At 41.7% G+C, this 25,714-nt stretch overlaps 1 long non-coding RNA gene across 12 annotated transcripts in view; it reads right to left on the bottom strand.

The window, feature by feature from the left end:
• The window catches only part of LOC101799584 (uncharacterized), a 94,848-nt gene that overhangs the window by 17,412 nt on the left and 51,722 nt on the right, over positions 1-25,714 (bottom strand). For 6 of the 12 annotated variants that reach the window (XR_011805732.1, XR_005261682.2, XR_011805733.1 and 3 more), the window contains one exon: positions 16,950-25,300. The exons of 5 other annotated variants lie outside the window; for them this stretch is intronic. This is a non-coding gene — a long non-coding RNA (uncharacterized lncRNA). Of the gene's footprint in view, positions 1-16,949; positions 25,301-25,714 lie in introns of those variants that run through there. One more of the 12 variants, XR_011805728.1, reaches the window with a different exon arrangement.

Raw genomic sequence — 25,714 nt, 5'->3', positions numbered from 1 at the left:
TAGAAAGAGTTAGGGATTACAGAGGCCTGAAAGTGTGTGTTAAGTAGATGTCAGTGCTCTGGAAAACATACAGCCTGATTCTTCAGTTTCTTGCATCAGTTCAGGCACAAATGAGTACAAATCAGGGTCTGATTTCTCTTCTGTATTTCTAACAGCAAAAAGGCCATGCTGCTTTCATTCTGACATCCAAAAAATCATTCAAAATTTGTGGTAGGTAGAAATCTGACCTCTAGATTTGAAGCAAAGATTTAAAACTGGATATTTTCAAAACCAAACCAAAAACTTAGGTATGTCAAACTGAAAACCAAAACCCAGTTTTCTGACAACGACCATTTCCACAATGGGCTTTTCCAGAATTCAAAATCATATGTCATGAATAGATTCAAACTTGAGTCCAGTTTTGGGTCCAGAGTTCTGACTGAGGCCACCTATACAAGAGATTTAAGGATTCCCTCCATGCTGTCCCATTGCTGATGAGATGTGGGAGCTCAGGGCTACTCTCAGTCACCAAGTTAGCCCAAAATAGCTGCATCATTCTGGAGAATTAACACTAGAAATATTTGCTAGAGTAATTCTGTTCAGGCTGTATATTTTCTCAGTTCTCACCAGGTTATGCTACCACAGCAGTTTTTCTCTGAAATGTTCTGTTTAATTTTAGATGAGTCAATGAACCAGTTAAACACCATTTCACAAAAGCTTGTTTAAAAGTCTCAGGTCTCAAATCCCTAAAATACTACTGTAAATCTTTACGATTTATTCCCAGGGCTTGGGCTTAGGCCTTTGATGGGGAAAACTTTTGTCCAGCTCTGTCACCTTAAATATGAAATTCTGCTTATGCAATCACAGCATCCTCCATAACAACAGGGAAGGAAGTGAAAGTGCTTCAAACAAACAAGCAAACAAAGAATATGAGAGATTACGAGACAAGAAGAGCTCTGAATGTGTCATTTCTGCATCCAAATCACGGTCTGAAAACCAGGCTTCAGTTAAAAGCAACTTCTGCATAATTCTCACTTACTTCCATATTGGCACCAGCAATTCGTGGTGAGGGTTACATCCATTTTCTGTTGCATCAATATTTCCTGAGGCCCCGAAAGTTAGAATACAAGTCCGCATGTTACACTTACACTTACACACACACACACACACACACAAACTGTAATAAACATTGTCAGAGCTCTTTGGATTGCTCACTTCCTTTATTAACCTTTCCGTCAGCAGGAGCCCTGGCCAGATTTCAGTGAAGGAAAAGATTCAGAATTTCTCATGGGAAGAATGTTGGCTTCTCTGACAATATTAAGAAAGAATATTAATACAATAATAATTCAAATGTGCACATGAGGGCCAAGATCTTTTGTAGCTCTGCAGTGATCTCTGAACAACTCGGGCCTGTCGTTGTCAGTTGCACGAAGCAAACACCTGTGGGGTTCTGGCACTCTGCCCTGCTGAAGTGTGGAAAGTTGAAAGACTTTCAGGATGTGAAGCTGTGGCCTCATCCTTTCCTTATCACATGCCTCCTTCACCCACAAAGCTGTTCCAGTCCTCCTAATGTTACTGCTGCTTGCTTGGTCATCTTTGGTGACCTTTTGAGTCTCCTGGCCAAGGGTGAGTGACAGCAGTGTCACTCTTCAAGTGTCTATCAGGCTTGGTAAAAGCGAAGTGTCTGGAGCAACTAGTGCATGGATTTGTTCTAGAGAACATTGTCAGCACTTCTAGGATCCCCTATCCACTGGAATCCTTCTGTACTACAGTGATTTACCTGAAAGTAGTCTCCTGTCTAATGGTATTAAAGAACAAGTATAACTATTATATGTTCATTAGAAGTGATGTGCTTGTAGCTGTGATATATGCTTATGTTAAAGGTAATACTGGACCAGAATTCAGATCAAGCTCAGGCTGCATGGTTGACTAATGGTTTATATGAGTAAGGCCACTGACTAGCCAAAGTTAAGTTCCTATTGTGAAAATTTCTGGAAGTGCAAATGACTCTCTATGTAGTACTCCATAGAAAAACAGAAGCAACAGGAGTAGTGTCAAAATCAAGACTTCCCAGACTTTTGACAAAATTCAAACAACATCCAAAATGCCCAGAGTGTTCCTAAGTGACTTGCCAGCCTTCACAATCAGGAGCCACTGGGAAGAATCAAAGCCAGCCTTTCAAATCCTTTTTGGTATCTGGAGATGCTGGAGTATCTAGCAGGATTTACAAATGTGTCAATCACTAATTCTGAGAGCAATTTAGGATTAATGGCACCCATCTGCTAGGGTGCTTTTAAAATTCAGTGAAGGTGCTTTCTGCATTTCAAAACAAGGCTAATTTGAAAACCTGGACCTTTCACTCTGGTGAGAAACTCAGTGCATAGCCCATGGCTAACACCCACATATTTCTAGAGATCTGAGGTTGCAGACCCAGGCTCTGACTGCATAAAATACTGAGGAAGCCTCCAAGATCACTTAAAATTCCTTTGTTACTGGTTCCAGCTAGTATTCTTTTCTTCTTGTTAATGAGTCTTATCAATGAGTGCTGACTCTGTGCATGTAAAACAAATGATCATCCTATTTGTTCTGCTGTATCTACAGCTAAAGCCTGATTTGATAATTACATCTTTACTGCACTAGGAAATAAAGTCATTATTTTCACATAAATCCAGCAGTATAAAACAAACAAAAATATATGTTTCTACAACAAGTCATTTTAGAAATACTGAAAACCAAAAAACGTGGAAAATCTGTCTAAATGATTTGACCTATGCTTTTTCTATGAATTCTCTCTCTCTGGATTTTCCCAAGGTCTCCGTAAAGAAACCAACTGTCCAAAAAAAACTGCCCAAAAAGTTAAATATACCCATCAAGCTGGTTCTGCTTTGGAATAGCTGAGAAAGCTTCTGGACATCACTTAGTGATCATCAAAGAGATCTAGGTTACTGTACAGTGCTTTTGAAGCTGAGTATGTTCCTTTATGTTGATATTGACCCTAGTCCAATTTTGAGAACCCTTCAAGTCCTTCAAGAGGACTTAGCTTAGGGATATGGTTTAGTGGGGACTGTTAGTGTTAGGTCAGAGGTTGGACTTGATGATCTTGAGGTCTCTTCCAACCTAGAAATTCTGTGATTCTGTGAAGACACTCGTGCCTCTCTGGAAAACATTTTGCAAAGCCCAAAGGATTTGTGTAAAGGATAAGTGTAGTCAGTTGGTGTTATTTATCCAGAACATTGTGTGCAACCACACTGTTCATTCATCCCTTTAGCCACAAAACCTTGTTTTCTGCATGGTGCTAAAGGATAAGGATGTTTTTTACCCGTTTGATACAGCTTAGATTGCAGAAGCACCTTGCAGCAATGCCATTACATAGATATCACTATTGAAGATACATGCCAAAAGTGATTACCACTTAATCAATCTTGTTATATGTAAAATAAATAAAAAAATAAAATAAATACAAATAAAAAAAGCCTTCTGTATTCATCTTTTCACAAATTGACCCATTTATAGCCATTCTGACATCACTTTTAAAAGTATCTTCAGTGGCAGGGGAGATGTCAATAAGAAGTTGTAAATTAGCAACCATCCTCTTGGCAAATTTTTGTATCTCTAGTACCTCTACCCACCATTGTTTCATTAATCCGTTAGGTCAAGTTATGTATCTCATCCTTCCCTTTGCATCCATCCCTTTGGAGAGGAACAACCATCTAGAAGAGAAAGTCCTAACTTCCAGGCAGTCAGTGCTAACAGCACTGAGGACAGCTGGCTGATCACAACAGCCTGGTTTCTATCCCATCCCCAGCTGATAAAATCACACTACAAAATAGCTACAGTGAAAAAGGTTTTATTTTGTTTCCTCAGTCTTATTTTGTCATTTAAACCACCAATAGTAGAAGAATATAGCTGAGAATGGAAGAATATGAAGCAGTTTTTCAAAGCCGAGCAGAAGGCTGTCTTGACCCTCTGTGGAGCCCTGGTTCTAATGAAGACAGTTCGAGGATTTCAGTTTAGTAGATCACTGGTTTCTTTTCTCAGCTTTTTTCATTTCAAGATACTTAGCATTGGTCTAGTAAATGTTAAGCACCGTACAGCTATTCTTATTATACTTTCATGCTGTTCAACCTGTCTCCAGCATTGAACTGCCTCTGTACCCCTTTGAGAGGGAGGCACCTCAGAAGGGAGCCCAAAATACCTGCCCCCGGTAAGCAGACAACTGCCTTATTCCTTACAGCTGCCCAAAGCTGACCAACAGGCCTAATCTCACCATGCACCGCTGTATCATGTATAGGAGTAAGTACACAAGTAGTTCAGGAGAATTTTTCTTTCAAAATGGTGGTGGCCTCATGTCAGACAACATAAAATGGAAGACACAGCACCAGTTCCTACCTTTGCCTGAGGAGTAATAATGCAGACCTTCCACCTGCTTCAGTCAGCAAGTCACAGGCCTTTCATCTCTTCATACTGAAACGGTCACACCGTCTGTAGTATGGCGCAATACTCTCAGCCCAGAAAGAAACCAGGCTAGGCAACTCTACTCTGTGACCGTGTCGTCAGGGTAGCTCACCTGTGAGGCTGATGACCTATCACTGATCACTACTTCATCCAGTAATTCAATTTGAAAGTATAAACAGTTCTGGGAGCAGAGACAAGAGCTCCATTGTCTTTCCTCCTCCCCTTGCACACCTCCTTCCATCACTCTCCTATTGTTTCCTTGAATGAACTAGTTGCTGTAACTCTTTATTCTGATGAGAACATTAATCCTTTTGATGCAAGTTAGGTGTGCCCTGTGAACACCTTCAGCACTGAGCTCTTATGTTTGCAGACACCTAGCTCCTTGTCCCAGTAGGCGTGGATATCAGTCAGTTTTAAACTTCTCTGCTCTGCCAAAGTTGGGACACACTGGGAATGAAAAGAAACGAAACATGAGGCATCTAGGAAACCCTCTATTATAAAATGATATGGCAAGGAAATTTAGATGAGCAAAGCCTTTCAAAATGTTTTGGGATTATATATTTAACGTAATTAAAGTACCTAAGTCTGCATCTGGATGTACTTGTTAGGACCTTGGGAAAATTTATGGGTGTCAGCTTTGATGCATATGGATACTGGGAACCTCTGGGATTAGACAGCAACCTAACAGGCTTAGAGAATACTTTAAGAAGAAATTTCAGTGCCCACTGTGACATGAGTCACAGATAGGAGCTGACAACTGAGGCTTTTTGTAGATCTAAACATTTCCTTGTCTGCAGTTCAAAAGTCTTACTGTTTATAGGTTACACAACCCGTATTAAAAAAATCCCAGAGCGACCATTCAGGACGCTTCATTTTACAACACAGTTACTGCTGTCACAGTTGAAGTTTGGTTGATTGCTTCAAAATAATAGTAGTATGCATTTGCTTACATAGAAAATTATATAAATATGTAAATATATATAAAATAATATATAATATAAACATGCATACATACACACACATATACATGAGCACTGTCAGATTAAAAGATTTTAATAAAAATCAGGTTATATTTTTTCAGCCTGCCTCTCACCAACAACTTGGAGAAGAGTGATGGGGGGGGGGGGGTGTTAAAAGACCATAAGCAGTATCTCATTTCCTTCCTTTTACTTTTCTGATCTTGCATTAATTATTAATTATGATGTACTTGCATTATCTCTGCTCCTCCACCACTCTATCTGGCAGTCTTGATCTACTGATAATTCCTGTACTGGCTGTCTGTATTTACAATTGGATAGGAGTTAGCATTTCAAAGGTAAACTCTACCTGCCTGAGAATTCCCTTCATCATGTTAGTATGTACCTTGGCTATGGCTACACCAGCAACATAGCCTGCCCTCGGAGTCCCAAAAGCATGTCAAATTGCCTTGTGTCCTCACACAAAACTTGCCAGTTCCCTGAAAGCTTGAGTCAAACTCTTGTGCTCTCTGCAGCTAATGTGCTCAAGACCGGTGTCTTAGTATTCATCTACTAGTTCTTTTTTGTCTTTCCATGCTCCAATGAGAAAAGGGTACAGCTATTTTCCTGCTCTGTTGTGATGACATAGATCTGACTGCTGCCTTTGTCCACCTAAAATGTTGTGCTGCAAGCTCAAAAGCAGTTCAGAAAGCACCTGCATCCAATTTGCTATTTATCAAATTGTGTACCTGCACTGTTGAAATGTTTGAGATGTTATGGACCTCCATGTGCAACGCTATGAGTAATAGTGCTGCAATTTAATGATTACATCATCAAAGACTAAAAGTATTTTGTATGACCCCTATTTTACTTGGGCCATGAATAAAGTCTTACACAAGTTATGATCACTGTAAAATAGAAAAAAACACTAAACATTAGAACAAGTCACAAAGCACACTGTGTTCCAAAGAAGAAGCCAAAGTCCCAATTACAACCTGAAAGGAACAGATAATTTGCACATACAGAAAGGAACCCTTGTCCTCCAAGTTTGTGTTGCACCATAAATACATGAAGCATCATATGAACTAGGTATAAAGTATGTTCTTCAGGCAACCAGAGGAAAACCAAGATGAGAAAAAAATCAAGTACAGTTGATGGCCACAGGAATTGTAGATTTTTGTAACTCCTTCTTTTACCTTTTAAGAAAAGTCCTGATTCCACATACAGGTTATATTGACCTTTCTCTCTGGGTTTTACACCAGCTACACTGCCATGAGGTCTACCACAAAGCAACTGCAAATAGCTTCTTTGATACTAGATTATTCTAAGGAATTTTTTGGATCACAGAGTTTAGAGAAGGAGAACTATTGTTTCATCATTGGTCAGTCAGGGATTATAGTCTCTGTTCAAAATGACATTTCTGGACTAGGACGTTTTAATTATGAGATTACACAAAAAATAAAAGTAGTTGTGATTGTAGTAGAAGAAGAGAAAAAACTACTTGTTGTTGAAAGAGCTGTCTAAAGAATTCGTAAAGAGCCTTTACAGCCTGAGCTTTAATTGTAATGGGTGTTAATTTTATTTTCAGCCTGTACGGATTAACTTGAAGTTCAGAATCATTTATGACTTTATGATATGAGAGAACTGGGGTTGTTTAGTCTGGAGAAGAGGAGGCTCAGGGGAGACCTAACTGCTGTCTACAACTACCTGAAAGGAAGATGTGTAGGGAGCTGGGGGTCGGCCTCTTCTTGCAGACAACCAGTGATAGGACTAGAGGGAATGGCCTCAAGTTGCATCAGGGGAAGTTTAGGTTGGAAATGAGGAAACATTTCTTCTCAGAAAGTGAAGTCAGACATTGGAAAGGGTTGCCCAGGGAGATGGTACAGTCACTGTCCCTGGGGGTGTTCAAGGAAAGGTTGGACGTGGTGCTTAGGGATATGGTTTAGTGGGCAACAGTGGTGGTAGAGTGATGGTTGGACCAGATGATCTTGGAGGTCTCTTCCAACCTTAATGATTCTATGATTCTACAGTTCTTTACAATCGAGACCAGGAATCGTTTGCAAGACCATACAGCTGGTATGGGATGAATCCCACTAAAAACAAAACTAAACAAAAGAAAAAACCTGATGAGAATAAACTTTATAAATCAGTACAAAAATGGTTCCAGGTAGACATATAATAATCATATCTCAAATTTCATTTTACTCTAATTCAGAAATAAATTCCTTAGTGTGCAACTGTCCTGGTTTATCGACATCTGACAAATAGGTTATCAGAGATCCACTCCCTGCTTTGAGAAACAGAATATAGACATCTCCATAGGCATTTGAGAAAAAGGCACTTGAAAGAAAGTGTGAACAACAGTGAAAGAAGCCACAGCTGTAATAAGAATTCTTCACTTTTAGTGTCATGATACATGATAGCCTGGTCAGTTAAAAGCCTTGACCTTTCTTTCTCCCCCTCTTTGTCTTTCCAGCCATTCAGCCTCCACTACCCATTCTCCATTTCGGCTATGTATTGTCAGGAGGATTTCCTGTTTACTTAAGATACAGTGGAAATAACAAAGAACAGCACATATGCTTTGGCCTGCCAACAGACCCAGTTGGGAGACTGCCTTTCAGCACCTCATTCCTCATGTCCAGTGGGGTCTGATTTTCCCCTGTGTACATCAGAGCATATCAGAGTATCATCTGATTGAATGCCTTCCCATGATACTGTCCCCAAGCTCTGTTGTCCCCCCCTTCTCTGCACACCTTTTTTTTTTTCTTTCTTCCTTTTTTTTTTTTTTTTTTTTTTCATAATAATGCCCAGTTTGCTGATCCTGCTCTTCTCTTCCTGCTTCTTCCCCCATATGGTTTGCTCCTTTGTCTCCTTTTTTCCTTAGGCATTTGCTCTGACATTACCAGGCAGATAGGGAGAGCTGAAGACAGCAGTCACAACTGATCTAGCTGATCTTGTGTTGCTGCAGATTGAAATAAATGTATAAAGAAAATTTCCAGCTGCTCTCCCCAGACAAGAAATAGCGTGGAAAAAAAGGAGCCAGAGGCATGTCCTGCCAGTTCACCGCAGACCACAAGTAAATGCTTTAGGAACCTGAGTGGAACCAGGAGCCACAGCCCAATCCTGAGCAGGACGCCATAACTTCTAATTACATACTGGTTTTTCTCCATGGATGCTTCACTTTCCTTTGGAGGGGACAGGATGCCTAGAAGATAATCCCCATCACACCTCTTCAATCACACCTAGCCAAATAGATGTATTTAATTCCTGGAAAATCTCCCCATAATCCCGTTCCTCCTGCGCTCAAGTATTTTTGTGGTACTTTCAATACTACAACAGGAAAAACAACAAAAGTAGATGGAGTAAAGTTGAGCTGACTTCAAGAAGTCCAGATGTTTGGGAGGTATCCAAATGTCTAGATCAAAATCACTTTTGGTCTAGAAGTCCATCTGGAATATCATGGCAAGAATATTAATCAAGCTAATTTTGGTAGTTTTTCTGATTTTATCTCTCTTGGAAACACTAGAAAACCAGCATTTGACATTTCCATGTGGAGTTCCACACAAATCAAGGAAGTGGAAAGGCAGAGGAAACAATAAAAGTCAGTGGTTGGTTTGTTTGAGGCTTGGGAAGAGACTCATGGCAGTTTATATCTCCATCCACTTGCTCATCCCTGATTTAGGACTCCTGTCAAGCTGAAGTCTCCGTTCAAGCACAACTCTTAGTCAGCCTCTCTAATTCCACCCATGATAAGCAGTGGTCAGCTGAAGCTTTATTTGTCACTGGAGCTCTTATTTTGCCCCTCAAGCCCTCTTTCTCCCAGGCATATCTGTGGTCACCATGAAGGCTACACACCTGACACTTCACACACCTTCAAACCAGAGCCATCATTCAGCACACAGCCCCACATAATACCTCAACATCTTCCAGCTGGCTTCACCCCACCTAGGACACTGCCCATGTCATCCAGGCACCTGTGACATGACAGGTACCCCATCTGCCAGCTCAATAGCAATAGCTTTTCCTCCAATGTTGCCAAATGAAGCCACATCCCACTTTCAGCATTCAGAGCACTGCTGCAATGACTGTTCCCCAGATGCTTATCTATTTTATGCCAGCTCTGTGGACTAGTCTGTGCCTATCAAATCCAGGGTAAGTGCCTCAGCTTTAGAGTCACTTGTGCTCTACTCCAAGTCTCACTCACCTTTTGCTTGCTGACTCCTGCCTTCAGAAGGATATCTTCAAACCAAAACCCTTGCTCTTTCTTCCATATTTTCCTTTCTCCCAGACAATTTATGTAAGTAAATAACCAATGCCTTAATTCTTTGAATCCTTCCTTAATGCTTGACTTTGCACTGACACCCACAAAAACATTTGCTCTGGCCGGACTGCCAATTTTGCAGCCTCCCAGAGCACAGCATGGGGGGGAAGGAAGCAAACCCTGCTTCTGTGGGAGGCAGGGCTGCAGGGTGAGGTCCTGTCACTGGCAAAATTCAGGTTCCCTCTCTCCCCTTTCTGTATCTTGCAGAGCCTGCAGGGCACAGGGAAGAAGGGGGGAGCAGGGCAGCCTCCAAAGCCAGGGCATGCCTCGCAGCATAGAACCGCAGCTCAGGGCTTCACACTGCAGTCAGAGCTCAGTGGTCACCTCAGTCCCTTTGACAAAAACATTTTCCACACGCTCCTTCTTTATCCTCATCTGATTTTTCTACCCAGCTCTTCCTTCAACACAGAGGGAGGTCAAAAATGCATTTTGGGGAGGATGTTTATAATCTGATTTGAAGGCCACTGGAATTTTTCTACTGAGTCAGGTAGGATTTTTGCTGGGGACCACAAATAGTGTGTTACCTCTTGAGACCTCGTAAGAAGTTTTGCTCAGAGCTTGAACATAAATCAGCCATGAACATGGCTTCCACTGGGCTAGGCCACATCTCATTTCTAGTGAGCACTGCCTGTGTTATTTGTCCATTAAAAACTCTGTAGCCTAATCAAATGTATGTGCCAGGTGCAAAGCAGTCACATTTAGTATAAATGTAGAGTATGCACTTGTTTTTTATATAGTTGCAGTCATTTAAAAAGCAATGTAAATATATATGCAAGTATACACGTAAATTCAGAAAATAAACATTTAAAAGTTTACATAATTCTGAGCATGTACACACAAAACCAAGTTCATAGTCTTTTAGGCAATTCTGGCCACAAGATGCATGCCCTTGCCCCCCGCCCTTAACCCCCCCCCTTTTTTTTTTCTTTTTTTTTTTTTCTTTTTTTTTTGTATGAATGCTCTGTGTTTAAAAGACATGTAATTTCTTTAACCTGAGTGGTGACTCTGTGTTAGCAGATGTGGGACAACTCAAGCAAGAGTTTTAGGCTTTTTGGTGATACTTCATGAGCGGCTGGTGACAGGACAGTTTGGTGGCTGTGGTGTTGTTTGCACTCCTTAGAATCACATTTCTGGTACGAACACTCATAACTGTGCAGTAAGAATATCTTGTTTCTCTCCCCTTATAGCCTGTGCTTCACAGATGCCAGGATTTCACCCTCATCTCCCTTTCCACAGATCTATTTTCTTTAGTCAGGAGGCATGTGGTTGCTCTTAGACCCCTGCTGCCCTCATGCAAGAACCCTGCTGATTTCCACAGGGGGGCTTCCCAGGATGAGCGCGTGGGCTTAAGTCTGATGTGAGCAGTGGGAAAGGTCAGAATCAATTACAGCTTGTTCCCCTCTGCTTTACTAACCCCCAAACCATAGGGTTGGAGGTGAGGGGCCCAGGGGATCCTCAGCCATCTGCAGCAGCTAACACTGTTCCCTCTGAAGCAAGGCAGCAAGGCAGGGTGCCCCTGTCCTGGATGGCTAGTTTGCAATCATGCTGTTGGTGGTGCTGGGCATGTTGTAGTCTTGCAGGGCACCCTGTCACCTGTACAAACTGCACCCCAAAAGTTTAACAAAGGTCAGAACTACAGCTACAAACCAAGTAAAGAACCAGCATGAATACAGAGGAAGGAGAGAAGAAAGGACTTGGGACTAGTCCCCTATCTGCCTTGCTCTTCCATCTGTAAAATGAGGACTATAACATTTCCATTTTCTTCACATTAAACAGGAGAAGAGAAGGAGGGACTTCTGATAAGAGAGTATAAATACGTATTCGTACTCTGCAAAATGTTCAGAAACATATAGATTGAATTCATTTAATTGTTTTGGCTCAGATAATTAATTCTTGAATGGTAAATGTTTAATTTCAACATCCTCTAAATGAGCTTGTTTGGTTTCACAGAAATGCTTTGTTTAGGGGTTTATCAAAGCTTTATGCTCTTAAATGGATAAAGGAAAATAAATATTTCATGCTGAAGAAAAGGAAAATGTTTGTTTCACCTGACATGAATTTATTGTCAGCTTTTGATTTATATTCATAGGCAAAAAACATCTGCAGACCAGCTCCTAGTGAATTTTCTCCCTTCCCTCTCCCCTCATTTTGCAGCTAGACCAACAAGCAGCAGCAGCAGCATGGCACTTCGGGAGCCCTCTCCTCAGCTAGGTGTGCACGGTCCGTGCACAGCAGGACCATGATCAAAGCACAGCTCTCTCCAGGCCAGTCTGGAAAACTTCAAAAAATACAAATAAGATCCATAACAGCAGAAATGTGTGCTTCACAGGAGCAGTGAGAATGTGAGGGGCACAGAAAGGGCTTTGCAAGTGGTAGCACTGTAAGGGAATGGGTCTTTCAGACTAATATTTGACACTGGGGACTAACAGAAATTCACAGTTTTATCGAGCTAGCAATAAAAGGAGGAAGCTTGAAAACAAGATCATATAATAGCTGTCCCTAGGTCAGTTATACAAAACAAAGTCATAAGAAAAGGTATAGACAGACAGTGTTTCTCAATTCAGTGTTTTTACTCTAAATATAAAGTGCCAGATTTTTATACAAATTATCTTTTTATCTGATTATTTATTTATTTGATTTCTTATTTCTTACTGAGCTCTGGGATGACCCAGCTGAGGAGGGGACAAAACAGGAGGCCACCTGATGGCAAAGGGAAACACATGAGTTTTCTCCACACTTCTTTTCCCACCTGTGTTTTAAACAGCTTAAAAACCTTTCCACAGATATTAGGGAAATTATAGTCTCTAACCACTTACCTAGAAATTGTAAATAATGTGGTAACATTTTAAGGTGAAATATATTTGGTAATTTTATATTTGTAACAGACATGTTTAATTCTGAACTCTATTTTTAAAAGAAAAGGAAAGATATGAAAACTAATAAACACCGATATTGGAATTTGCTGTGTTCCACACTCCTGGGATTTTTCTTTTTTATTTTCTTGCAGGGCTATGCCTCTTCTTTGAAACCTCCAGGCTGTTTCCTACCTGTCTAGAAGGACAGAAGATATGTGTGTGTGTGTTTATTTTGGCCTGTAGGTATGTAGAAAGGAAATTAAAAGTTTTAGTGAAAAATTTATTTAATAATGAAGCCACTTTGGGAGACCTATGTTTCCCTTTCAGAGAATAATCAGACCTATTTGATGGCAAAGACCCTCTGCTGGAAATGCCTGAAAAAGTGCATGTGATGGCAACAGTATTGATTATTTAAAGGTAATGAAAAACACCAGATTTCCCTGAAAGCATTCAGGTACTCAAGCTATGAAGAGGGCACCTGTTGCAAGAACACCTGCACAGAAATATGATGAACCAGCTGCCCAGGGTATTTCAGGGTTAGTTTCATATTTTTTAAAATGAGAGGCATTATCTGAAAGGGTTTAAGTAGCATTGCGGCTGTGAAATCTGTATGTTCCCAGAAGTTTAAGTAGTGTAAACCTGCGGCATTACCTTCAGAGTGATGCTAAATAAATTTCAGTCCATAGTAATAAATTCACAGGTGTCAGGTATTTCCAAATGTAGATGGTTTTTGGTCTGGGGGCATTTAAAGACCACCGTTCTTCACAGTACTTCAGATCAGTAGAGCAATTACAGTCACAGTGGTGTGTGCAAAACCCTGACTGACAAGGAAAAGATTTTTGATTGTAGACCTTAGTAGACCTTAGTTCTGTGCAGCTGCAAGCTTCCCAACATAGATCAATGTTTGGTAGGAACCAAGTGGTCACATCAACCAGCAGTACATGACAGTCACCTCCTGTGCATGTGTTTGTGGTACAAACACAGTGCAAAGAAAAGAGACAATGAGAACTAGGGTAAGGAAGGATCATGTCTTGAAGCAGCAGCACCATAACATCACCATAAGGTGACAATGCAAATAAATGCCCCACTCTGCAATCTACAGATGGGACATGTACTGTTAGAGCAATGGGAAAATAATGTTATGGAGGTGTTGACCATCTTTCTAACAAATTGGATTCAGTAAACGGCTTGTCTTCATCTCACTGCACTATGCCACCAACCTACCCACATACCTCCTTTCCTTACTTAACCCACAGAGATAATCTCCCCTTGCCTCCAAGGACAAAAACACAAGGACAAGTGGGCTAGAACAGTAAAAAGATAAATAGTATTTCATCCATTCTAGTTCCAGTCTGAATAAAGCAACGGTGTCTCTACACATAAATATAACCTGCTTTGAATGGATATATGAATACGAGGTTCCCTAGTGCTGAGTTCCATGTGAAAACTCCAGAAACAGAGAAGACAGAGCTGAATGCAATTAGCTGTAGATCTGCAGTGCTGCACTTAAGCCAGGTCTGGCAATAGGGGAATCAACCCAGCCTGCTGCCTAGCAATGTGGGGGAAAGCAATGTGGCCTGCCAAAAGCCAAGAAAGAGGGTTTTCCAACCAGCCATGGTTTCTGTTAGCCAGCAGCAGCCTGGGAGACTCAGAGCTCCCTCTCTGACTTTCGAAACCCTTTCTCATGTGCCTGAAGCCAGCTTTTAGCTTAAGCTGACACCAGGCTCACCCCAGAGGAACACCTCCTCACCCAGCAAGGAAAGCCACAGGGGCCACCTTTCTTTTTTAAAGAAATTATCCACGTCAAAGGTTCTTTTAGAGTGTGTTTCAAAATGGACACCAAACTGCTGGGCTGGTCATGGTTGTGATTGAAAGAGAAGCTGGAAAAGAGCTCAGAAAACACATAGAAAGGAACTGAGAATTAAGAAACCAGAGTAAATACCAATGTGTGCAGGCTTGTTTCCATCTAAATCAACAGCGATTCTTGCCATCAGCTTCAGTGAAGCCAGACTTTCACCCAAACACTGGTGGTGCCAGGGGAAGGGATAGCAGAAAGATTTTGTTATCCAAATAAACAGGGTGACCCAGTTCCTTCAACTAACTTCAAACTGGAGGCTAATGTTCAAATAATTACACGTCTGTTCTGCGCTGGTCATCATGATCTGTGACTCATTATTTTCACAGTTCAATCAAGTGATTTTAAATCTGTCAACATACTTCTCCCTGATTACTGAAGCGTGTCAGGGCTTTCTACCTGCTTCAGGAGGACATTATACAAGTATGCCCTGATCTTCTCCTCGACGTCTCTTAATAATAGCTTTCTCTGCAAACAGCCCAACCGTGCTGGGCTTGTAAGTCTTCAGAAAGGAAATCAACACTTAGGGTAACAATGAGATATTAAAAGAGGAATCGACAACAAAGAAATCACTGCCTATGTTATTCCTGATGTCCTTTGGTTGCAGTGGCGGGCAGTGGCCATGCTTAGTCTTCTGAAGGGTCCCTTCCAAACTCAGCAATAGCTGTCTTTGAGAGGCTGCACACAGGATAGGAAAGGAAAACAGTTTTCCTTTTGTTAACAACAGAGATTTCGTAACCATTGTTTCTGCATGTAACAGTCCTCTGACCTTCAAAAAAAGTTCACCTAAAATTGCCACAGATCCTTTTTCCCAGGTACACAGATCTTCAGGCAATTTTACAGGTCAGGAAGTGCTGGTGTTGACTTTTACAGAGTGCAGTGAGAACTGCTGCACATTTTCACCCGTGATGCATTTAGCATCGTGCATACACAACTGGATTCTGAGAAAAACGTTTGCTGTTAAATGTAATTAATATCTACCCAATCATTAATGCATAATGACTCTCATTCTATTCCAGGAATCCCAGATTTCCCAGCATTAATTTACCTACATGAGGCATGAGCAGAAGATAGCACTGGTGTCAACAATTTAATATGATTCAAATATACATGAATAAGGAGAATATTGCATAACAAGCTATTTCATATAAATTAGGGGAAATAAAAATACAAAAAAAAAAAAAAAAAGACTTTTCTTTTAACATCAGCCACGTGCTTGGTAACAGGGGTTAATCAGAAGCTTCCCAGGTGGCTGGATGTTTCCTAACTGCCCTTTATGGATTTATTTCTCCCTCTTCCTTCCAAGGGTGAAGTGCTGGCCTCTCTGCTCTGTACTGCTGTGCTGGACAGACCAGTTAAGTTATTTGGCAATTTCCGAGTGCATATTAAGTTACCCATGCATATTTCTGACCTAGTTATAAAATACAACCACTGTGCAATATCCAAGAGAATGTAGAAGACTGATAATAAATTGCAGATCCTGTGTCACTAGTTCAAAAATCCCACCCCAGCAGTGAACAAGGCTGACTTTCTGACAGTTATTTTCATGGCCTTCCTAAACTAAAGGAGAAGGGAGTGGCTGAGCACAACAACTTGCACTGGAGCTGGGCAAACAGGCTGCCCTATCAACACGGGGACTACCCGCTTGGCAACACCATTGAGAGAAATGGAAAATTGTACTCTGTTTGGCATTGTCCAAATCCTGACAGTTTTCCACAAGATTTGGCTTTTTTTTTTTTTTTTTTTTTTCATACTTCTTACAACCATTGGATTACCCATGAAGAAGAAAACAAGAATTCATTGCTGTACCAGAAACAGTAGGGAGCTGCAGAGTCTCGCAACAAATTAAGTGCACTGCCCTCTGATGAGCCTTCATCAGATGTTAAAAGAACAAAAATGTTGAATGCACATAGATTTCTCTGAATTTTTAGACCCCAATCACTTCAATTCTGCTACAGTCTTGGGAGAACAGAAAGGAAACAAACCCAGGAGCAGGGATAGGTTCAGTAAAAAGGAGAAAGGGTGGTGAAGGTGAACACCAATGAAGATTTCTACAGACAGAATTTGCACCCTTTCTGGCTAATTTATGTGATACTGTGTATGAACACTCTCACTTCAGTTTAAGGGTGGCTTTGTCCATTTGAGCTTAAACCTGTTCCCAATCAGCTAATGCAAAACTGAGATAAACCTGGATTAAATCAAGATTGGAATGTACAGGGAAGGACTACTTGGAAATCGCATCCCAAGGCACAAGCTTAGTTCAGCTGGCTGACGCACTGATTTATATGATGGTGTTTCAGGATGGAAAGTACATATTAATAGAAAAAGCATATCAACATTTAATTGAATGTAAGGGATATTTTGGAAGACCATTCTTCACTTTTTTTTATACAACATTTCACAAGACTGGAATCCTTGAGAACTATTAGAACCAAGAAAAACAGTGAATTGTAATGAAATGATAGCAATAGTTATTGTAATAGTAATAGATGAGAACAAAAAGCTGCATGCAATGTGAGTGGCAGAGGTTCAGAAAAGGATCTCAGCTTTTATTTTCACATGCACATAAAGTAAACACCTATTTCTCCCCATTTAAATACAAACAAACAACAACAACAACAAAACAGCATTTTTAATACAACAGAACACACCAGGGAAAGTGCAAAGCCTGAAGTGCTGTGGGTGCTATGACTTTACAAGTCCCAAATGCTCAGATCGATAGCTTACCGACAAAGCCCAGTGGCTGGGGAAATGAGGCAGACTCTCTGGACCCCATCACAGGCCCCTGACCACCCACGCCAATGCTCAGAGAGACAAGGTCACTCTGGACCCTGGGTGTGAGGTACCAGGCTCTCTACCTGAGGTGGTTGGCTTGCACTCAGCTCCAACTGGCAGTGGTCATGTCCTACATCCAATGACTTTAATGGTCTGAACTCACTTGTGAATGGAGTTGTGCTGTCTGAGTGGCAAAACTTGCTTCCATTTTTGTTGGAAGGTATACCGGAGAGATTAGCTGAATCGTCGAAGATTGGCTTATCATCATTTTCACAAAGAGTACCCTTCCCTGCTGGGATCACAGTGACAAGAAAACAGAAGGAAGTTTGCACTTTTTCTTCTAATATTGTCAAAGTACCTCCAGGGAAAGAACAGAAGCAACCAATCCTCCTTGGTCTGCTTCAGATGAGGAGACAGAAAGGTCAATTGAGATTATATTGAGCTTCATTTCAGGGCTGTTCTTATCATTAATCCTGCATTGTTGTTCCTGTGCCCCAGACCTGCTTGGTATGCATTCCACTTGCAAAGAATAACAATAATTTTAGGTATCTTAAGTCCAAGACATATACATATTGTAACTATTAGGTATTTCATGTCAAGTTAACATTGTCCCAGAGTTAATACAAAAACTAATCTTTTATACAAATATTTATAAAATTGTTCATAACACACTAGCAATAGATTTAAACTTTTTTACTTTCAGGGCTCATAGTAGCACTAAGAGATTTTCATGTGAGAAAATAACCTAAAATTAGGTTATTCTCTTAAACAAACAAACAAACAAACAAAAAACAACAAACAAAAATGTGCAGAAATCCATAAAAGCCTTATAGAGTTTGTTTGCAGAACCTCATGCCACCATGCTAGGGCTGTAGTGAAAAGATTTGAATAATTTAATTTGTTCTCATCTTGGAAAGTGTTCTTCTCCATCCATACAACAAAATGCCAGCCACTGAGTCCACTTAAACAATTTTACAATGAACAAATGTATGTGAGAGCAGAATTTGGCTGGGTAAACGTTCACAGAAAGCAATTATAAGGGACTTGTTGGCAAGTTTCCTCCCAACTCCCTATGCGTACTTCTAGGAGAGGGTATGTAGTCATTCCTATTTCCAGCTCCTGCAGCTATGTCACAATTTGTGGTTTGCAAAATTAGAAATTAATGAAGTATGTTGGCACAGAAAGAGTCCTCGAGAGAAAAATCCAGCAATAAAATGCTGGTAATTGCTGCAGAACAAGGAACTGGTGGAGAGCACACCACGCTGGGTGCAGGTAGGTAGGCAAAGTGACTCATGAGGTAGGCTGTATAAAGGGATGAGTAATCAATGAAAACACAGTGAAAGAACAAATTGTCTCATGTGGAAAAGGCAGCTGCAGCTGGAGATCATCCCTCTTTGACCAAAAAAAATATATATATTTAAAAAAAAAAAAAAAAAAAAAAAAGAATGAAAAACTCTCTGGACTAGAGTAAAGAAGGTTAATGGAAGAAAGCAGTAGGACAGCAAGTCCCAAAAGGCAACATTGCTCACAGCAGCAGCAGCGGTTCTGGGCCATGGGCAGAGAAGGAGGCATTCAGCTCCTCAAGTGACATACTTTGACCAATTTTGCACATCCACAGCCTATTGCAGATGGTAGCTGGGGGTGAATCTGTTGCAGGCCCAAGGATAACACCAATCAGCACAGATGTGGAAGTGAAAGGAAACAGGCAGTATTTTAGGGCAGAGCATTTCATGGCATTTGGGCTTTAGATCATTCACACACCTGTAGTCACCTGTTGCTGCAAGGAGCAGCAGAGCTCAGACTCATGAATGGGGCTTGTTCCCCATCCCTGGTGAAGCAGGCATGTGCTGACCCCGTGGCAGGCTAGCATGTACACATGGATCCAGGAATGCAGCACCGCTGTGCTCAGGTGTGAGATGAGATGTGCTGAGACTTCTCCCTTCTTTGGACGGGTAAGGTCTATTAACAAATCAAAGGAAAGCCAGACCTGCTCTCTCAGACTGTGGTTATCAAATCATGGTCAACTCTGGAGACAGGGAATACCTGACAGTCTGCAGTCCTCTGACAATATTTACCCAAGTCTCTCAGGCTCCGCTGAAACTAAAGTTATTCCTCAGCTATTCTGTGCAAGATGTTGGAGTTAATCACCATGATAGTCACTGGGACTGAACAGAAATGGGATGGATTTGTCTTTGTTCTTGGGCAGGACAAGCCTCGTCATTAGGAGAAAATTTCCTGGTTCATGCTCTTTCATTTGAAAAACTAAACTCCATAGCTGCACTATCCTTGCTTATACTCCCTTCCCATAAACACTCTCACTAAACATTTGCAAAGAAGAGGAAACACAGCCAAATCCTACTAACAATCCTATTGCAGGACATTTATGTTTTCTGCATGCTCCTCTGGGAAAGAGGTCCCTTTAAAGCTTTCAATATGATTTAAGCACAAATGCTTTTTATATAGGTCAGGAAAGAGAAATGTAATTTCCCCTAGTTTTGTTTGGTCAAAGTTCTCTGTTCTCGCACTTAATTAATGACTCTGGTGAAATGTTTTGAAAGCAACAATGTTTCTAACCCCAAATGCATTGCCAAATTGAGTACTTCCTGCTTATTGTCTATTTTGGAGAGGAGGCTGAACTCATATCCATGCACTGCTAATAAAACCAAGGAAACTATTTTTATGGCTCTGGAAAAAAAAAAAAAAGGTATTTCTTCCTCAGTACCCATCTCTGTCATTTATAGCTGCAGGAAGGAAAAAGGTGATATAAGAAATGTCAGAAGCAAGGGAAAGGAGGGGAGAGAAGTCACATAGGACAGTGCAATGCTACCCAGTTGGAAGAGTCAGCTTCGCTGGTTGTCTTTGACACATTATTTCCTTTTTTTATATAGTCACCCCTGAAAAACAAGCACTCAGAGGAAAGTCCACATAAGGACATAAGTACCCAGAGTGGAAATGAGGCAGAACTGAGTTCAGAATGCAGCCCTCAAATCTTTGCCTAACTCAATGAGTGCCTGCTTTTTTGTTTGTTTGTGTTTGGTTTTGTTTTTGTTTCTGTTTGTTTGGTTGGTTGTTTTGTTTTGTTTTGTTTACCAGTAATGTTCCTCTGGTTTTAAGCTTTCACATCTTACAACTCCGTCATATCCAGCAAAGACAGCCCAGCACCTGTCTCAGGTCTGAGACACTGATGCCCAGAGGGACCCACTCTGGTACCCATGCTCAGAGTCCCTCTACGGCATGTTCCCAGGTGCAAACCCAATTGCCAGCAAGACACCTGCCCATAAGAGGAGGGACACACTTTCGTTACATCCCATCTGATGTCCACTTCTCCAGTGGTCTGGAGGGTTTGAGCTCACTACTCTAGTAGCCAAAGTTCAAGTTTATTTCACTCATAATTTGTTCCCTGCCCTGTCCTCCACCCTTGACCCCCACCACCAAAATGATATAGAGAGAAATAAGGACTTGCAGTAGTTACTGCAGCCCAGCTGAGCTGACCCCTTGTTCAGTTCAAGGAGGAGCCTGGGAAAACACCTCCATCCACTGCAGAGACAAAGCTGTAGAAGGCTTCTGTTCAGCAACTGCATTTGCTTGTCATTTTAAATGGGGGAGAAGCTTTTGCAGAGGGAATGGCAGATGGTCAGACCCACCACATGAGCCTTATTCCCTCGGACAGCTGTAGAACCCTGAAGCATCCACAGAGACAAAGACAGTGATTTTCCTGTGGTAAGCTGTAAGCAGGGACATCTTCTCAGATGGCTGTCCAGCTTCTCCCAGGTTGCCTCCTGCTCAGGGAGAACTGTTGCACCAAGATGTTAATGGGATTGAGCTCAAGAACAGACATGACTGTTTTGAGAGATTCAGGAAGAGGCAAAGTAAATGAATACAAATTGCAGTTCTCAGACAAAGCCTCCCAATCTTGGAGACCTCTAATCTTTCCAGGCAAACTCATATCATTAGGTACTTATCAATAAGTCAAAATTGAATATCAGCTGTCATAAAACACTCTAAGTCTGCAATGTGTTCCTTCTTGGAGATAGCTTTAAGAAGAATGCATGAAAAATTGAAGTGCCAAAAGCATCATTCTTCTTTCAGGCAAGACTGCATCACACATTTTCCACTTGCCTTAGCTCCTGATAGCTTTTACCCCAAGTCTTTGTGTTCCTGGACAGACTGATGGGACTGCCCAGTGCCTAAGCAAGGCCAGACTTCACATCCAGACTCTTCAGCTCTTCTGTTCCTAGAGCTACAGCTCACTGGCAGACAAAAGTTCACTGATAATATCCCTTCATTTTCTGGAGGATGCTCCGTGTAAGCCCATGGTATCACCCAAATGAACATGCACGTTTCTGGAGGACACCCTGGTGGAAAGCACTGTTCAGCTGCCATCAAGGTCAGATGACCCTAAGGAACACACAATGTTGTTCAAAAATCTCCAGAACTACAGGCACATCTTCAGTAGAAAAAGAAACGTTGTAAAATCTTGTCAGCCTGCAACCATGGAAGACTGAATCTGAATGGCAGGAAAAATATGGAGTAATATCTATCCTAAATATTTCTGTGTTACTGGAATAAGTCCCCATCCCAACACCTATCCTGATATAATGAATGTTGATAAGGAGTGGAGACAACAATCTGGTGAAGCCATGGCAAGTGGAGCTGACATTTCACTGCTAAGTAACGATGGCAATGGTTATGGTATTGATACAACAAGGCTGCTCTACCTGAAGTAATAGATGGTGAAATAGTTGACCTGAGCACACAGGATAACTGTGTGGATATTGAAATCTCAGGCAACAATAACAATATCACTTTAGCTAACAAATAATGCATAAAGCTGCTATTGCAGTATCTGATGGGTGTTGCCTGTCTTTAATGGCAGCCCAGTACAAACACTGTTCACATAATGTTGTTCCACAAACACACAGCATCTGACAAAATAAATAACCACCCAGGACTTCTCATTTGGCATTTCTGATTTCTTCTGGAACACAATGATATTGGCTAAACCTGTGTCTTGAAAACATTTGCCTGCAGTGTTCTTGTTTTGTATATTTACACAATCCATGTAAATTTTGTAGTTTATTTTCTGACACAGAAAACCTGTGGTGACTTTTTATGTTTAATGCATTCATTCTGAAGTGATTGCTTTTCCTACTGCCAATGTGATTTTTTTTATTATTGTTTGCTAAAGAATTAAGAAACCGTATTTGTGCATATTAAGAAACCGTAATTGTGCATGTAACCCTCACACTGCCATTACATAATCTACAAATTTCAGTAGTCCAAAAAGTGATACATTCCCAGGTTTTGGATCAATGAAGTTCCTCTTCATCATGACAGTGACCTAACATATCCAATACGTAGAACCCAAAAGGCCGGAGAGACCGCCATGTATGAGCCTGCCACCCTGGGAGCAAAGAAGTCCAGGCAATGCAAAGTCACAGTTGAATTTGCAAAGCTGAGTAGTGCTAGCAGGAGGTACAAAACATGGATGAAGAGGAGAACAGCCTCTCCTAAGGCTTTCTCTTAAGAGCAACATGCAACAGCCCAGCACAAAAGTGACTGGACTAACACTCTTCCAGTTAATATCCTCATTTTAACGGGGCTGATGGTATTGGAGAAAAAAAGCAAGCGACAGAAGGTAATAGAGAAACTGATGTAGTCTATTTTTCAGGGAATCACTGGGGAAGTACAGCCACCACTAAGGTGGTTAAAACAAAAAAAGGCTTTAGTGTGCAATCGCTTACGCCTTTTTCAGGGAAAGTCTTTACTAACTAAAACTGATCTGAAACCACTGGTTGCATTTTCCAAAAAGGACCTCACAAATATCTTCCTTCCCCACAGAACACCGCAGGTCCTATCTGCAACTTCAAACAACCAATCTGCAAAGCAGATAGAATTTAAGGAAAGTTTAATTGTTTTTCTGGTGAGAACAGGCAGAGGAGCAATGTCCAGGAGTAGCATTTTTATTGGATTTAAAAAAGAAACCTGCATCATCCCAGGCAGACATAGACCAGAATTTATCAGGAGGCCTCCATAGCCAGAGCTCATGGAGGCCTCCTGATAAAGAGAGCACAGAACTGCAGTTCTCCCAGCTTCTACTGGGAAGCTAAAAGGAGAGAAAGGGCTCTCAGTATTAGCTAGCATTTTTTTCTAGGATAGTGATTTTTGAAGATATATGAGTTTGAACCTCTCCTCTACTCCCCAGTAGCTTTTGCCACTACTTAACTTTCTATCTGTAAGGCAGAGCTGCATTTTGTTTCTTCCTTCAGTGTTCTGGAGAATAAATGAGGTCTTTAAAGGACTGGTAAATCTAAAAGCTGCAGCAACAAAACAGCAATCCAAAAGAAGACCAGAAATACTTTAAGCTGCCTGCAAAGGAAAAGAAGTGTGAAGAGGCTGTTAAAAATTCTGTCAAACAGAGGTAAAGTCAGTCAGAGTCCCATCAGCAACACAGGAGAAGCCAACCTTGCAGTGCAGCAGGTGCATAAGTCCATGTCCCAGACCAGCCTTCTTTCCTCTTGGAGATGGCCTCATCAAACAGGACAAGGTGGGCAATAAAAAAGCTCACACCACTCCTTTGCACTGGCCATAGGAACACAGGCACAGGAACACAACATGACTGAGCTACCCACCCAGTTGCAGGCAGGAACTGGAACAGTTTTCTGCAATATTTAAATGTAGATACCTCATTAATAGCCATAATCCTCAGCCAGGGGGAGCGTGGAAAACAGAGTCAAGGCAGCAAAGCCTGCACGTAGTGCCTGGGTTCAGGCACATCTGCTGGCTGTTGCAGAGAACAAAGATGAAAACCTTTGCTAACACAAAACCTCATGAGAACAAAGCCAGAGTGTGAAAAGGGAATATATAAAACATTTTCACAAGGAGTGACCAGTGCCAAATACTTCTTTTGTGCTTGAAGTGTCAGCTGGGTCTGACGGGTACCTGTGGAGAAACAGCAAGTCTGAGCAATAACTAATGTCTCCCTAAGTCCCTGCTGTCAGGCACTAACAGGTTAGTCATTTCCACACATCTCCTTTCTGACAGCTGAAGGAGAACCACGTCCTCTCAAGGCACCTAGTCTTGCTCATCTCCTAAATAAACATTAAGACTCCCCTGCTCTTAAGGGCTGACATGCTTAGATGAGGACAAGAGCACCCACTAGCCTGTCAGACACCCTGCTCCTCCTGCTTCCCACCATTACCCTGGGTCTTTCATCAACAAAACAGTTTGGTCAAATGGCACTTCTGCCTGCTCCTGCACTCCCCGCTGGGTGCAGGGAAGTCAGCCTGTCCCGTGGCTCTGATGCTCAGCTGGGATTTCAAAGACTTAATTTCCTGGTCTGCCACATTCCCTAGATCCCCCACACATCACTTGCTCTTCACCCTTGTATTCTGTGATGGAGCAATGGCACAGATTTGGAGATGAGTGGCTGGGGGTGTGCCCTGGCTGCCAAAAGGGCAAACCACATTTTGGGGTGCATTGAGCACAGCACAGCCAGCCGGTCAGACACGGTGATTCTCCTGCTATGTTTAGTGTTGGTGCAGCCTCACCTTGAGCACTGTGTGCAGTTCTGGGCTTCACAAAATAAAAAAAAAAAAGGTGTTAAATTACTTGAAAGCATCCAGAGGAGAGCAACAAATGTTCTAAAAGGCTTGGAAGGCCTGTCCTGTGAGGAGAGGCTGAGGACACTTGTGCTGTCCTGTCTGGAGCTGAGGAGGCCGAGAGGCAGCCTCACTGCTCTCTGCAGCTTCCTGAGGAGGGGACGTGCAGAGGGGGGTGCTGGGCTCTTCTCCTGGCCACTGATGACAGGACACAAGGGGACAGCACAAAGCTGTGCTGGGGAAGTTCAGAATGGACACGAGGAAAAGTTCCTTTACTGTGGGGGTAGTCAAACACTGAGAGAGACTTCACAGAGAGGTGGCTGATGTCCTGTGCCTGTCAGTGCTCAGAGGCATCTGGATAATGCCCTCAGACACATGCTGTAACTTGTGGTTATCCCTGAAGGGGTCAGGCAGTTGGACATGGTGATCTCTGAAGGTCCCCTCCCAATGAACTGTTCCATTCCATTCCGTTCTGTTCCGTTCCATTCTGTTCCATTCCACTCCTGGAAGGATACAAAGAATAAAGACTGTGGGCTGCTTTTTAGAGAGAAAACGGGACATAGGAAGATATTATATAAATGTAATGTAGATTTCTGTCTGCCACTTTGGTTTCCCAGTGTAATTGATTTCAAGCACTTCTGCCTGTCTCGGAATACCACAATAAAGTTAACATATGTGCACCAGGAGGATGGACTAAATTTTCCTCAAAATAATACTGCTACCATCAAACGGCAACTGAAGTAACCAATTTGCCATTGGTACAAAAAGAATTCCAACTGGTGGCTTCAAAGGCCTGTAAAGGATTCATTAATCTTTGGTCAGCAGCTGGACTGTAGAAGATAAGACTGAGCTTTTATTTTGATGCAATCATTTGCTTGAGTCATGCTGATACAGTCTCCACAGAAATACGAATCAGA

Source organism: Anas platyrhynchos, chromosome Z, assembly GCF_047663525.1.
Source record: "Anas platyrhynchos isolate ZD024472 breed Pekin duck chromosome Z, IASCAAS_PekinDuck_T2T, whole genome shotgun sequence".
Classification (NCBI taxonomy): Eukaryota; Metazoa; Chordata; class Aves; order Anseriformes; family Anatidae; genus Anas; species Anas platyrhynchos.
This window is presented reverse-complemented; position numbering and strand designations above follow the sequence as displayed.